Source organism: Dendrobates tinctorius, unplaced genomic scaffold (genome assembly GCF_039654945.1).
Source record: "Dendrobates tinctorius isolate UK_male_01 unplaced genomic scaffold, ASM3965494v1 ptg000058l, whole genome shotgun sequence".
Lineage (NCBI taxonomy): Eukaryota > Metazoa > Chordata > Amphibia > Anura > Dendrobatidae > Dendrobates > Dendrobates tinctorius.
Window position 1 is genome coordinate 26,500,471 of NW_027361726.1, and position 13,995 is coordinate 26,514,465.

General features: G+C 47.9%; 1 long non-coding RNA gene across 1 annotated transcript; it reads right to left on the reverse strand.

The window, feature by feature from the left end:
• Nucleotides 1-554: 554 nt before the first annotated feature.
• LOC141092241 (uncharacterized) lies at nucleotides 555-11,825 on the reverse strand. Its single transcript, XR_012232727.1, has 3 exons — nucleotides 11,775-11,825; nucleotides 2,185-2,275; nucleotides 555-948 (listed from the first exon to the last, which is right to left on the reverse strand). It is a non-coding gene; the product is annotated as an uncharacterized lncRNA (long non-coding RNA).
• Between the last annotated feature and the right edge of the window lie 2,170 nt (nucleotides 11,826-13,995).

Here is a 13,995-nt window from a genome sequence, read left to right on the forward strand (position 1 = left end):
ACCTAGATATTAGTCATACAGTGTCCAAATATCTGCCCCATACAGTGTACACCTAGATATTACAGTCATGCAGAGCCCAAATATCTGCACCATACAGTGTTAACCTAGATATTACCGTCATACAGTGTCCATATATCTGCACCATACAGTGTACACCTAAATATTACCGTCATACAGTGCCCAAATATCAGCACCATACAGTGCTCAGCTAAATATTACCATCATACAGTGCCCAAATATGAGCACCATACAGTGTACATCTAGATATTACCGGCATACAGTGCCCAAATATGTGCACCATACAGTGTACATCTAAATATTACCGTTATACAGTGCCCAAATATGGGCACCATACTGTGTACACCTAGATATTACAGTGCCAAAATATCTGCACCATACAGTGTACATCTAAATATTACCGTTATACAGTGCCCAAATATGGGCACCATACTGTGTACACCTAGATATTACAGTCATACAGTGCCAAAATATCTGCACTATACAGTGTACATGTAATGAATGGAAGCAGAAGCACAGATGGTGAAGTCCACATTCGTTTAATATTTTTAAAGTGGAACCTCGGGACCACGGTCCGGGGGGCTCTGAAGGGGGCGTAACTAGTGAGCCCCGGGTACCTGTAGTAAAGCCCCTCAGACAGGACCAGAGTGGAATACCTGGGGGACACATATGCCACCTCCAGTTAGACCCCAGACACGTGGCAGCTGTACCAGCGGGACAAAGGGGTAACAGATATAATGGAAAAGACCGAGTATGTGTAGAGAAGCAGGCCCTGTGAGGAAGGTCCGGTTCCAGGTAGATGGTAGCAAGCTGGCTCCAGTAACATTATCACAGTCCACAGGTTCGGATGGCTGTTGGCGGAATGGGATGGCACTTGCATAGATGAATGCTGATGTTGTCAGAGATAGCTGAATACAGGATACTGATACTCTGTGGAGACAAACAGTATGAGCAAGTGCACACGGATTGCAAACACAGCGCAGACTGATCAGCGACAGAACCGGATGTAGCAATGGTAGATACTAGAGTTGAGCGACTTTGGTCGGATCGGGTTTCGTGAAACCCGAATGAAACAAAATAAGTTTCAGATGAAACTCGTCCGACTAGAGCAAAAAAAGTCGGAGTTTCGTCCGACTTTTATTTCCCATTGACTTGCATTGGGGTCGGGTTTCGGACGAAACTCCGACTTTGTTTTGCTCTAGTCGGACGAGTTTCATCTGAAACTTATTTTGTTTCATTCGGGTTTCACGAAACCCGATCCGACCAAAGTCGCTCAACTCTAGTAGATACTCATTGCTCCCTATGGAGGAGAGGCCAGAAACAGTAATCAGTGTGCTTCCATTGAATAATTGCCAAATTCAAAAAATGCACGCTGTGCCTTTAACAGACCAGGGAGAAGGTTCTAAGCACTTTCCCTGAAGGTCTGCTGGCAGCATGCCAGGAGGTGGGGGAGGGAGAAAGAGCAGGACGCTGAGAGACAGACAGAGCATGAGGACCCAGGCAGGGAGCTCACTGAAGCCAGGGACAGCGTGGCTAGCAGGAGGTGAGTGACCAGAACGGGGTGCAGAGCCAACATGGGGACCGGGTGTAACAGTACACCTAAATATTACCATTATACAGTGCCCAAATATCTGCACCATACAGTGTACACCTAAATATTACAGTCATACAGTGCGCAAATATGAGCACTATACAGTGTACATCTAGATATTACCGCCATACAGTGCCCAAATATGTGCACTAGAGGAGTAGCTAGGGGTTCAGCTCAGGGGGGGGCGAAACATCTGAGTAGGCTCCTAACAGGAGGACATATTATTGGCGCAACCTGCGCAACCGCACATGGGCGCAAGAGGTAAGGGGGACCATATCTACCTCCAAAGAAGGTGCAATTTTGCATTTTTAGGAGCTCTTTGGCTGCAAAGGGCCCATATACTGTTTTTGCACAGGGGCCCTTTCTGTCTGTGTCTACTTGTGGCCCCTAACCAGGTAATCATGATTATAGCTATGGTGGTATAGGGGAACCTCAGGAGATGACCACACTGTCATTGAAAATAAATCTCCATACAAAGACCAGTATTGATATTACCGCCTTATGGTGACATATAGTGGTAGATACCAGTCCTACAGGACATATGAGATACAGTACAGTTACAGATAATGACTTACAGCTGACGTCCTTTCAGGTGGAGTCATTCACTTTTCCCGTTTTTTCCATCTGGCCCAGACAGACATGTCTATTTCTCCAGCCAGAACTCAGCTGCAGAGAGTACAACAAAGACATATCTAAATTCTCACATTTCCAGCACTATTCACATATAGAATCATAATCCTCGTGTCCAACCCCCTGCTCAATGCAGGAGTCACTAAACCATCTCAGACCTGTTCAGCCTCTGTTTGAAGACCTCCATTGGAGGAGAACTCACGAACTCTTGTGGCAGCCTGTTCCACTCATTGATCACCCTCACTGTCAAAAAGTTTTTTCTAATATCTAATCTGTATCTTCTCACTTTCAGTTGCATCCCATTGCTTCTTGTGTTTCCACAATGTATTCCAGACCTGCACAAACTCCTCATCCTGCTGATACCTCCATACTGAGCCGCTGCTGCCATAAGTTTCCCTATTACTGCGCCTACTGTGTGGTACAAAAACAGAGCTCCTCTTACTGCCCCATAGTAATGCCACCACTGTGCCCCTTACATCGTAATTCTGCCTCCTTTGTGATGGCTAGATGGTAAAATTGCCTCAAAGAAAATATTAATTTCCTGTGCATGTGCACTCCACATTTTGTCCCTAGAAAGTAATAATACTCTATGTGCAACTTTGATGGTCACAATACTGAGTGCCCTTATAACAATAATGTTTAAGTGCCCACTTAATATTTAATTATGTCCCTTACATTCCCCATGTACAATTCCCCTATACACATTATGCTGGGCCCACAGCTCCCCTCTACACCATATGATGATCCCACAGCTCCCTCATGCACAGTATGATGATCCCACAGCTCCCTTATACACAGTATGATGATCCCATAGCTCCCCTATACACCGTATGATGATCCCACATCTCCCCTATACACCGTGTGATGATCCCACATCTCCCCTATACACCGTGTGATGATCCCACATCTCCCCTATACACCGTGTGATGATCCCACATCTCCCCTATACACCGTGTGATGATCCCACATCTCCCCTATACACCGTGTGATGATCCCACATCACCCCTATACACCGTGTGATGATCCCACATCACCCCTATACGCCGTGTGATGATCCCACATCACCCCTATACGCCGTGTGATGATCCCACATCACCCCTATACGCCGTGTGATGATCCCACATCACCCCTATACGCCGTGTGATGATCCCACATCACCCCTATACACCGTGTGATGATCCCACAGCCCCTATATACCGTATGATGATCCCACAGCCCCCCTATACACCGTATGATGATCCCAGAGCCCCCCTATACACCGTATGATGATCCCACAACTCCCCTATACACAGTATGATAGGCCCATAGCTCCCTTATATACAGTATGATGATCCCACAGCTCCCTTATATACAGTATGATGATCCCACAGCTCCCTTATACACCGTATGATGATCCCACAACTCCCCTATACACCATATGATGATCCCACACCTCCCCTATACACAGAATGATGGGCCTGCAGCTCCCCTATACACAGTATGGTAGGCACACAGCTCCCTTATTTACAGTATGATGGGCCTGCAGCTCCCGTGCATACAGTATGATGTCCCCCAGAGTTCCCCTATATATAGAATGATGTCCCCACTGCTCCTCCAATACACAGTATAATAGTTAATAGTCATCTGACAACGTGCGGTGCCTGCACTGAGAGCCCTGCTGCCAGGAGGAAATTAACTTTATTCCTCCCGGCAGCCTCACTCTTCCAGTCATAGGGGTTGCTCTTGCACGGTTTCCATCACTGCTCTGTGTATAGAAAGTGGCGGCTGTAACAGCACCACAGCACTGACTGACAGCCGCCTCAGCACGGTCTGCCACCCGGTAGTTACCCTACTGGTGCCGCTATAAATAATAATGCTTCTTAATTGCCGAGTCCCCTCATGTACAGTAACATGGCCCCAGCATTGCTGATGTGAGCAGGGGGTCTTGTGATGACTCGCTCGGCTTCTCCCAATTATCTTCTATTGAGAGAAGTCAAACTTATCTAGTTGACACAGCAAACGTGGTCGCATGACCGCCTGATCGCATCAGTGGTCTTGGGGACTCATGACAGCAGGTGCACCATATCATGATTTGGCCGTCTGTAGTCTCAGAGTGACTGCAGACATTTATCCCGAGCCTTTAACAACTTTATAATAATAAATTAATTATGAATTTATTAAATAGAATGCAGCTTGTGTTTACTGCATTGTTATACTTGTTAGGGGGCAGACAGACGGACATATTTCTCATGCGAGGATCGTATCGCAATCCTCAGACTGACAGTCGGCTCTCCTGACCTGAGTGTAACAGCTGCATAGTAATCCATCACACTGTCACACTCATGTCAGGAGCGGCAGCGGGTAGTCCGAGGATTGCGAAGCGATCCTCGCATGAGTTATACGGCCGTCTGCTTGTGCCTTTATGCTAAGGCCGGGGTCACACTTGCGAGAATCTCGCACGAGTCTCTCACCTCAATACTTGACACTGCCGCCGGCACTCGGGACCGGAGTGTGCGACTTCATGTATTTCTATGCAGCCGCACACGCCCGTCCCGAGTGCCGGTGGCAGTGCCGGGTATTAAGACACGAGACTTGTGCGAGTTTCTCGCATCACACTCGCAAGTGTGACCCTGGCCTTATACTTATCCTGGTTATACTAATACTTAGATATTAACCCATTATTAATGTATTAATGCTATTAACCTGTATTGTTATGCTTGTCATACTAATACTTATAAAAGACCCAGCTCGCAAGTATAAAAAGCCTCTTACCTCCCTATCTCCAGCCCCCCAAGACAGCAGCTATTACATGTGATGGGAATGCATATAATTTCATATCAAAACACTATAATAATCAGCCCCCAGTACCCTGTCCCCCTCCCCCACAATACCCCCACCCTCCAGCACCCTCTCTCCTATCCCCCATAATACCTCCATCTTCTCACATTCACCCCCAGTGCCCTAGCCCCCACAATAACCCATTCTTTCACATTAACCCCCCAAGTGCCCTGTCCCCCACTTCAGCCCCCATAATACTCCCATCCTCTCACATTCACCCCCTAGTTTCCTAGCCCCCACAATACCACCATCCTCTCACATTAACCCCTCCAGTGCCCTAGTCCCCACAATAGCCCCATCCTCTCACATTAACCCTCCAGTGCCCTAGCCCCCACTTCAGCCCTCATCCTCTCACATTTCACCCTCAGTGCCCTGTCTCCTCTCCCCATAATACCCCCATCCTCTCACATTCACCCCCCAGTACCCTAGCCCCCACAATACCCCCATCAGGGACTGAGACTCTGGCTCTGCAACCTGCCGCTGTGCAGTCTGTCAGACAGGGGAGCCGGCATTGTGCTGCGCTCTCCCTGCACCTCAGACACAGCCAATGACATAAGTGGCCCTGTCTCCCAGTGGGCCCCTGCATGTGATGGGGCCCGAGGCAATGGCCCCCACTGCCCCCCCAGTAGTTACGCTGCTGATGTGCACCATACAGTGTACATCTAAATATTACCGTCATGCAGTGCCCAAATATGAGCACCATACAGTGTACACCTAGATATTAGTCATACAGTGCCCAAATATCTGCATAATACAGTGTACACCTAAATATTACCGTCATACCATTCCTGTTTGTTACATATTGTGTCCATGCAGCAGGCAATTAATCTACCCTCCTGTGCCAGTAGGGGCAGGTCAGAGAAGCCTCTCCATAGAGTCTCAGATTTGTGATCTTCACTGCAGTGACATCATCCATCCGCTCATGTATGGCATCACTCATTCCTCTGCGGTGGTCCTGAGAACGCCGAACGACAAGTCATTTATCTGTTTCTGCTGTGACTCTGTTGGAACATGTGGGCTTCTGAGAACGCTGCGCAGAGCGGGGCCGCAGGGGAACGGCTGCAGAGCTGCAATCCACTTTCAGAAAGTGCCTGTTTACTTATTTAGATCTGATGTCCATGGAAAAAAGCAGATTAAGATGAATGTTTTCTCCTGCGCCGGATCCCTGGAGATTGCAGCATTCAAGAAACTCATTGCCATTAAAGTAGCAACACAATTATACAGCGCACAAGACAAATCATCCCGGTCATGAGCTCTTATTAGATTTTCTCACTGAAGGTTAAAGACTGTGCAATCTGCAGTTATGTTCATCCAAGACACATATTTGTGAATGCGAAGACGCCGGGACCCTGAGCCCCACACTGCTTAATGGCCGCAAGGTGGGATCTGCATGTAACAAATCAGAGGGGACCCCAATATATAAATCTAATGATGCAAAGTAACAGGCAATTGCTGATTTCCCCAAGGGGCAATAATCAGATGCTGAATCCAGAATGTTAGACTGAAAATTGCCACTTTACAGAGAAGATAAAGTCAAGACTGTAAATACAATGCTTCAAAGGTCGCCAGCAAGCACGGAACATATATCTAACACACAGCTATAAAGCCAAAGTCTTACAAAAGGTTAGATTACATTTTTACAATACAATGCTCCAAATCCCTTACATTGTCAGTCACAAAAAAAAAAAAAATTGTCTCCCTCCAACCACGATCCTGTCTGCAGCCACCACTAGGGGGGCTCTCTGTATACAGAGATACATGATAAGATCCTGTCTGCAGCTACCACTAGGGGGAGCTCTCTATATACAGAGATACATGATAAGATTCTGTCTACAGCCACCACTAGGGTGAGTTCCCTGTATAAGAGATGCATGATAAGACCCTGTCTGCAGCCACCACTAGGGGGAGCTCCCTGCACAGACATACATGATAAGATCCAGTCTGCAGACACCACTAGGGGGAGATCCCTGTATGCAGAGATACATGATAAGATCCTGTCTGCAGCCACCACTAGGGGGAGCTCTCTGTATGCAGAGATACATAAGATTCTGTCTGCAGCCACCATTAGGGGGAGCTCCCTGGCTACAGAGATACATGATAAGATTCTGTCTGCAGCCACCACTAGGGGGAGATCCCTGTATGCAGAGATACATGATAAGATCCTGTCTGCAGCCACCACTAGGGGGAGCTCTCTGTATGCAGAGATACATAAGATCATGTCTGCAGTCACCATTACGGGGAGCTCCCTGGCTACAGAGATACATGATAAGATTCTGTCTGCAGCCACCACTAGGGGGAGCTCCCTTTATACAGAGATGCATGATAAGGTCCTGTCTGTAGTCACCACTAGGGGGAGCTCCCTGCATAAAGAGATACATGATAAGATCCTGTGTGTAGCCACCACTATGGGAAGCTCTCTGTATACAAAGATACATGATAAGATCCTGCCTACAGCTACCACTAGGGGCAGCTCCCTGTATACAGAGATACATGATAAGATCCTGTCTGCAGCCACCACTAGGGGGAGCTCTCTGTATACAAAGATACGTAAGATTCTGTCTGCAGCCACCACTAGGGGGCGCTCCCTGTATACAGAGATACATGATAAGATCATGTCTGCAGTCATCATTACGGGGAGCTCCCTATCTACAGAGATACATGATAAGATTCTGTCTGCAGCCACCACCAGGGGGAGTTCCCTGTATACAGAGATACATGATAAGATCCTGCCTGCAGTCACCACTAGGGGGAGCTCCCTTTATACACAGATACATAAGATTCTGTCTGCAGCCACCTCTAGGGGGAGCTCCCTGTATACAGAGATACATGATAAGGTTCCGTCTGCAGCCACCACTAGGTGGAGCTTCCTGTATACAGAGATACATGATAAGATCATGTCTGCAGTCACCATTACGGGGAGCTCCCTGTCTACAGAGATACATGATAAGATTCTGTCTGCAGCCACCACTAGGGGGAGCTCCCTTTATACAGAGATGCATGATAAGGTCCTGTCTGTAGTCACCACTAGGGGGAGCTCCCTGCATAAAGAGATACATGATAAGATCCTGTCTGTAGCCACCACTATGGGAAGCTCTCTGTATACAAAGATACATGATAAGATCCTGCCTACAGCTACCACTAGGGGCAGCTCCCTGTATACAGAGATACATGATAAGATCCTGTCTGCAGCCACCACTAGGGGGAGCTCTCTGTATACAAAGATACATAAGATTCTGTCTGCAGCCACCACTAGGGGGAGCTCCCTGTATTCAGAGATACATGATAAGGTTCTGTCTGCAGCCACCACTAGGTGGAGCTTCCTGTATACAGAGATACATGATAAGATCATGTCTGCAGTCATCATTACGGGGAGCTCCCTGTCTACAGAGATACATGATAAGATTCTGTCTGCAGCCACCACTAGGAGGAGCTCCCTGTATACAGAGATACATGATAAGATCCTGTCTGCAGTCACCACTAGGGGGAGCTCCTTGTATACAGAGATACATGATAAGATCCTGCCTGCAGCCACCACTAGGGGGAGCTCCCTGTATACAGAGATACATGATAAGATCCTGTCTGCAGTCTCCACTAGGGGGAGCTCCTTGTATACAGAGATACATGATAAGATCCTGCCTGCAGCCACCACCAGGAGGAGCTCCCTGTATACAGAGATACATGATATGATCCTGTCTGCAGTCACCACTAGGGGGAGCTCCTTGTATACAGAGATACATGATAAGATTCTGTCTGCAGCCACCATTATGCGGAGCTCCCTGTATAGTATACAGAGATACATGATAACATTCTGTCTGCAGCCACCATTATGGAGAGCTCCCTGTATACAGAGATACATGATTAGATCCTGTCTGCAGCCACCACTATAGGGAGCTCCCTGTATACAGAGATACATAAGATCCTGTCTGCAGTCACCGCTATGGCGACCTCACTGTATACAGAGATACATGATAAGATAGTCCAGGAAAAAGCAGAAAGATGAACGGCAAACTAGGGCACACAAATCACCACTGTAGGCAGACAGAGCTCATTTTCTCAACTTTTGCGGTGCGCTATTTCAGTCAAAAAACAGAGGTGCTTGCATGAATAACATGAGATATCCTGAGGAATGAATGTAGAAAAAATGCAGCACTCACCACTTGAGCTGAAGATTTATGGGTCCATTATTTCACCAACGTGCCATAGACAGATTAATGGACAAGCAGGACGTTATAGGAATGCAAGGGGAAGGAGGTGACGGACAACGGCCGTTTCGCAATTACTCTCTTCTACGGGTCCACCCGTACAGAGACACATAAGATCCTGTCTGCAGCCACCACTAGGGGGAGCTCACTGTATACAAAGATACATGATAAGATCCTGTCTGCAGCCACCACTAAGGGGAGTTCCCTGTATACAGAGATACATGATGGGATTCTGTCTGCAGCAACCACTAGGGGGAGCTCCCTGTATACAGAGATACATGATAAGATTCTGTCTGCAGCCACCACTAGGGGGAGCTCCCTGTATACAGAGATACATGATAAGATTCTGTCTGCAGCCACCACTAGGGGGAGCTCCCTGTATACAGAGATACATGATAAGATTCTGCCTGCAGCCACGACTAGGGGGAGCTTCCTATATACAGAGATACATGAGAAGAACCTGTTTGCATTAACTACTAGGGGGAGCTCCCTGTACACAGAGATACATGAGAAGATCCTGTCTGCAGCCATCACTAGGGGGAGCTCCCTGTATATAGAGATACATGAGAAGATCCTGTCTTCAGTCACTACTAGGGGGAGCTTCCTATATACAGAGATACATGAGAAGAACCTGTTTGCATTAACTACTAGGGGGAGCTCCCTGTACACATAGATACATGAGAAGATCCTGTCTGCAGCCTTCACTAGGGGGAGCTCCCTGTATATAGAGATACATGAGAAGATCCTGTCTGCAGTTACCACTAGGGGGAGCTCCCTGTATACAGATATACATGAGAAGATCCTGTCTGCAGCCATCACTAGGGGGAGCTCCCTGTATATAGAGATACATGAGAAGATCCTGTCTTCAGTCACTACTAGGGGGAGCTTCCTATATACAGAGATACATGAGAAGAACCTGTTTGCATTAACTACTAGGGGGAGCTCCCTGTACGCATAGATACATGAGAAGATCCTGTCTGCAGCCATCACTAGGGGGAGCTCCCTGTATATAGAGATACATGAGAAGAACCTGTTTGCATTAACTACTAGGGGGAGCTCCCTGTACACATAGATACATGAGAAGATCCTGTCTGCAGCCATCACTAGGGGGAGCTCCCTGTATATAGAGATACATGAGAAGATCCTGTCTGCAGTTACCACTAGGGGGAGCTCCCTGTACACAGAGATACATGAGACGATCCTGTCTGCAGCCATCACTAGGGGGAGCTCCCTGTATATAGAGATACATGAGAAGATCCTGTCTTCAGTCACTACTAGGGGGAGCTTCCTATATACAGAGATACATGAGAAGAACCTGTTTGCATTAACTACTAGGGGGAGCTCCCTGTACGCATAGATACATGAGAAGATCCTGTCTGCAGCCATCACTAGGGGGAGCTCCCTGTATATAGAGATACATGAGAAGATCCTGTCTGCAGTTACCACTAGGGGGAGCTCCCTGTATACAGAGATACATGAGAAGATTCTGTCTGCAGCCATTACTAGGGGGAGCTCCCTGTATATAGAGATACATGAGAAGATCCTGTCTGCAGTTACCACTAGGGGGAGCTCCCTGTATATAGAGATACATGATAATATCCTGTCTGCAGTTACCACTAGGGAGAGCTCCCTGTATACAGAGATACATGAGAAGAACCTGTCTGCATCCACCACTAAGGGGAGCTCTCTGTATACGAAGATACATTATTGTCTGGCTGTATGTCCTTGGCTTTTACCAGTTTACTGACCATTCTTCTTCGTTTGGGACTTTCCAGGATGATATGGGGTGGGGGATTTATTTTTGGCCTTTGTGCTTTCCTGGAGCATTTATCAATCAACCCCAAGAGATTAACGCTCCACAATGCTCTGGCTGCCGATCTTACAGGACATTTTTCATGTTTTGACCTGTAGACATATGGTAACTGCTTAAATATATATGATACAAAATTGTCTTGATTTCATCTTCTGCCTTTGAAGAATAAGCTACAACACATCCCATCCGAGAGAACGAGCAACCTGAGGCCATTACAGGTCCGCGACTGGAAGAAATATGGTGCGTCTGAATTATGCGCCACTTTCTGGCACTCGGGTCTGGACTTTCGTTACATTCTGCAGTTAGTCACTGAAAAAGCAAAGTTTGGGAACCTTTCAGAATCATTTTTATCTTTGGGGATTATCGGATTTTGTAATTGGCCCGTTCCCAAACAATTACTGGAAGCGGCATTAGACGGGAGAGCACGGTCTTTTATCTGGTTGACTTGAATCATGAGAGGGAAACACAACCGCAAAGAAATCACAATGGCTCCCGGGGAGCTGAACGGGGACGCGAGGAAATTAAAAGCTGGTAATTGTCTGGAACATTAAATCCGCAAAGATTTCACTGGATTAAAGGGAAAAAATCAGGAAGTGACACATCTCCGCTCCACATTATAGCAGATATAAATGTCCCTAATGTGAAGGGGGAGGGGAAGTAAAATGATTGCGAGTAGCAAAATAGCGATAGTAATGTTACTTACCCGTCTGCTCCAGCGCCGGCTTCCTTCCCTGCTGGCCAGCTCCCTCTGCCCCTGAACGTGTCTGGGTTATCATGGCAACCTGGTGCGCAGCTCTGATGCCACTCCCCTCTGCCATCTGGGCCAACTCAAGTAGACACACCGCCAAAGTATTCAGGTAGTTCAGCGTGTTAGGCCTGGATCACACTTCCGTTTTTTAAAATCCGCCTAAATCCATTGTTTTCCGTTAAAAAACGGATCCGCCATTTTTTTTTTGAGGATCCGGTTTTTGTCCCATAGACTTCCATTAGCGGCTACCGCGGATCCGTCAAAAAAACGGATCTGTTTGCGGCAAAACGGAAGCTGATCCGTTTTTTCACACTTTGATGGATGCATGCGGATGCCAAAAAACGGATGTGTGAAACAGGCCTATGTGGTCTACAACATGATCATCCATGCCCCACATGTCTGCAGAGCTCGGCTTATTGTTGGGTTCTGCTACACTACAGGTGTGCCTCCTGATAAACAATCGTCCAGAGCTCCAAATTTGCACATCTGCCAGTCCACACTGCAGACCCTGCCACTCCAAGTGCGCTTGTTAGTCCGCACACCAGGCCACGCAACTGCCAGCCTGCACACCAGACCGTGCGACTGCCAGCCGGCACAGCAGACCGTGCGACTGCCAGCCGGCACAGCAGACCGTGCGACTGCCAGCCGGCACAGCAGACCGTGCGACTGCCAGCCGGCACAGCAGACCGTGCGACTGCCAGCCGGCACAGCAGACCGTGCGACTGCCAGCCGGCACAGCAGTCCGTGCGACTGCCAGCCGGCACAGCAGTCCGTGCGACTGCCAGCCGGCACAGCAGACCGTGCGACTGCCAGCCGGCACAGCAGACCGTGCGACTGCCAGCCGGCACAGCAGTCCGTGCGACTGCCAGCCGGCACAGCAGTCCGTGCGACTGCCAGCCGGCACAGCAGACCGTGCGACTGCCAGCCGGCACAGCAGACCGTGCGACTGCCAGCCGGCACAGCAGACCGTGCGACTGCCTGCCGGAACACCAGACCGTGCGACTGCCAGCCCGCACACCAGACCGTGCAACTGCCAGCTTGTACAGCAGACCTTTCAACTGTCAGCCCATACACCTGCCTCTCTGTCCACTTACCAGACCCTGTCACTCCATGTGCACCTATCCACATGTTTCTCTCTGTTGTTGCAAGGTGCATGTCTCCTTACTAAGCTTTGCTTATACAAGTCATATGCCATATACTTGGCTCAAACATTCCAAGTCCAGAGTGCTGTTCTGCATACCCAGCTCAGCTGTTCCACGTGCCGCCCAGCATTTCCAGTCTTCACTACCCAATGCCTCCCAGTCCTTTTTGCTCATCCTGATCTATAACTTAGAGAATCAACCTTAATAGATGAGCCCATAACAGGTAATAGAAGGGATGATACATAAAGCCATAATGAAGGTATTATAATAGACACGGCTGACCTCACTGATTATTCTATAGAGGTGGAGCACCCATCAATTGTGGCAGCAGTAATTCAATGAATCTGCAAAGAGGAGCTGTGGAGGAGCCGACTAATCCTCCTATACAAGAGGGGCAAACCAAGCAGCCTCCCTATAATCAGCCTCAATCTGCAGAATATATTTTTTATAATACAAAGTATCTATAAATCTCAACGTTCTCCCGAATATTCTCCGTCTCCAGTGTCCATCAGCTGCACCAGCCATTGCCCACAATCAAGATCTTAGATCCTTTCCTCAAAGCGCAAAGCTCCATTTGCCACCATTAGCAGATAACAGAAGATATTGAACTTGCTCGGCATTGCTCCCATAGGCGTGCGCTGCTCAGGAACTAAACCCCAGCCCTTCCCTCCCTACAGCAGCTCATGCGATCATTAATATTTTCCAGCCAATTGCGTCGCTCACTTCCTTATCCCCCAAAGTTCCCGGCGGTATCAATCATGGATTTCCAGACTTTGCTTTTCTCTGTGTGCACAGATATCCCAAGTCGCCATTGATTTTCTCAAATAACAGCAGCCATGAATTCACGGGCTGGAAATGACTTGTGGACTTATTATCATAACATTTGCTTATCTTCAGAAATTGATTTACTCGTTTTCATCCACTTTTATTTTCTCTTCTGTGCATTAAGCGCTTGTTCTTTTTTATAGATGGAATTAACTAAGGAACTGAAGCAGACAGCGTGCCACTATTAGCCAGTCTGAAAAATGAGCGTC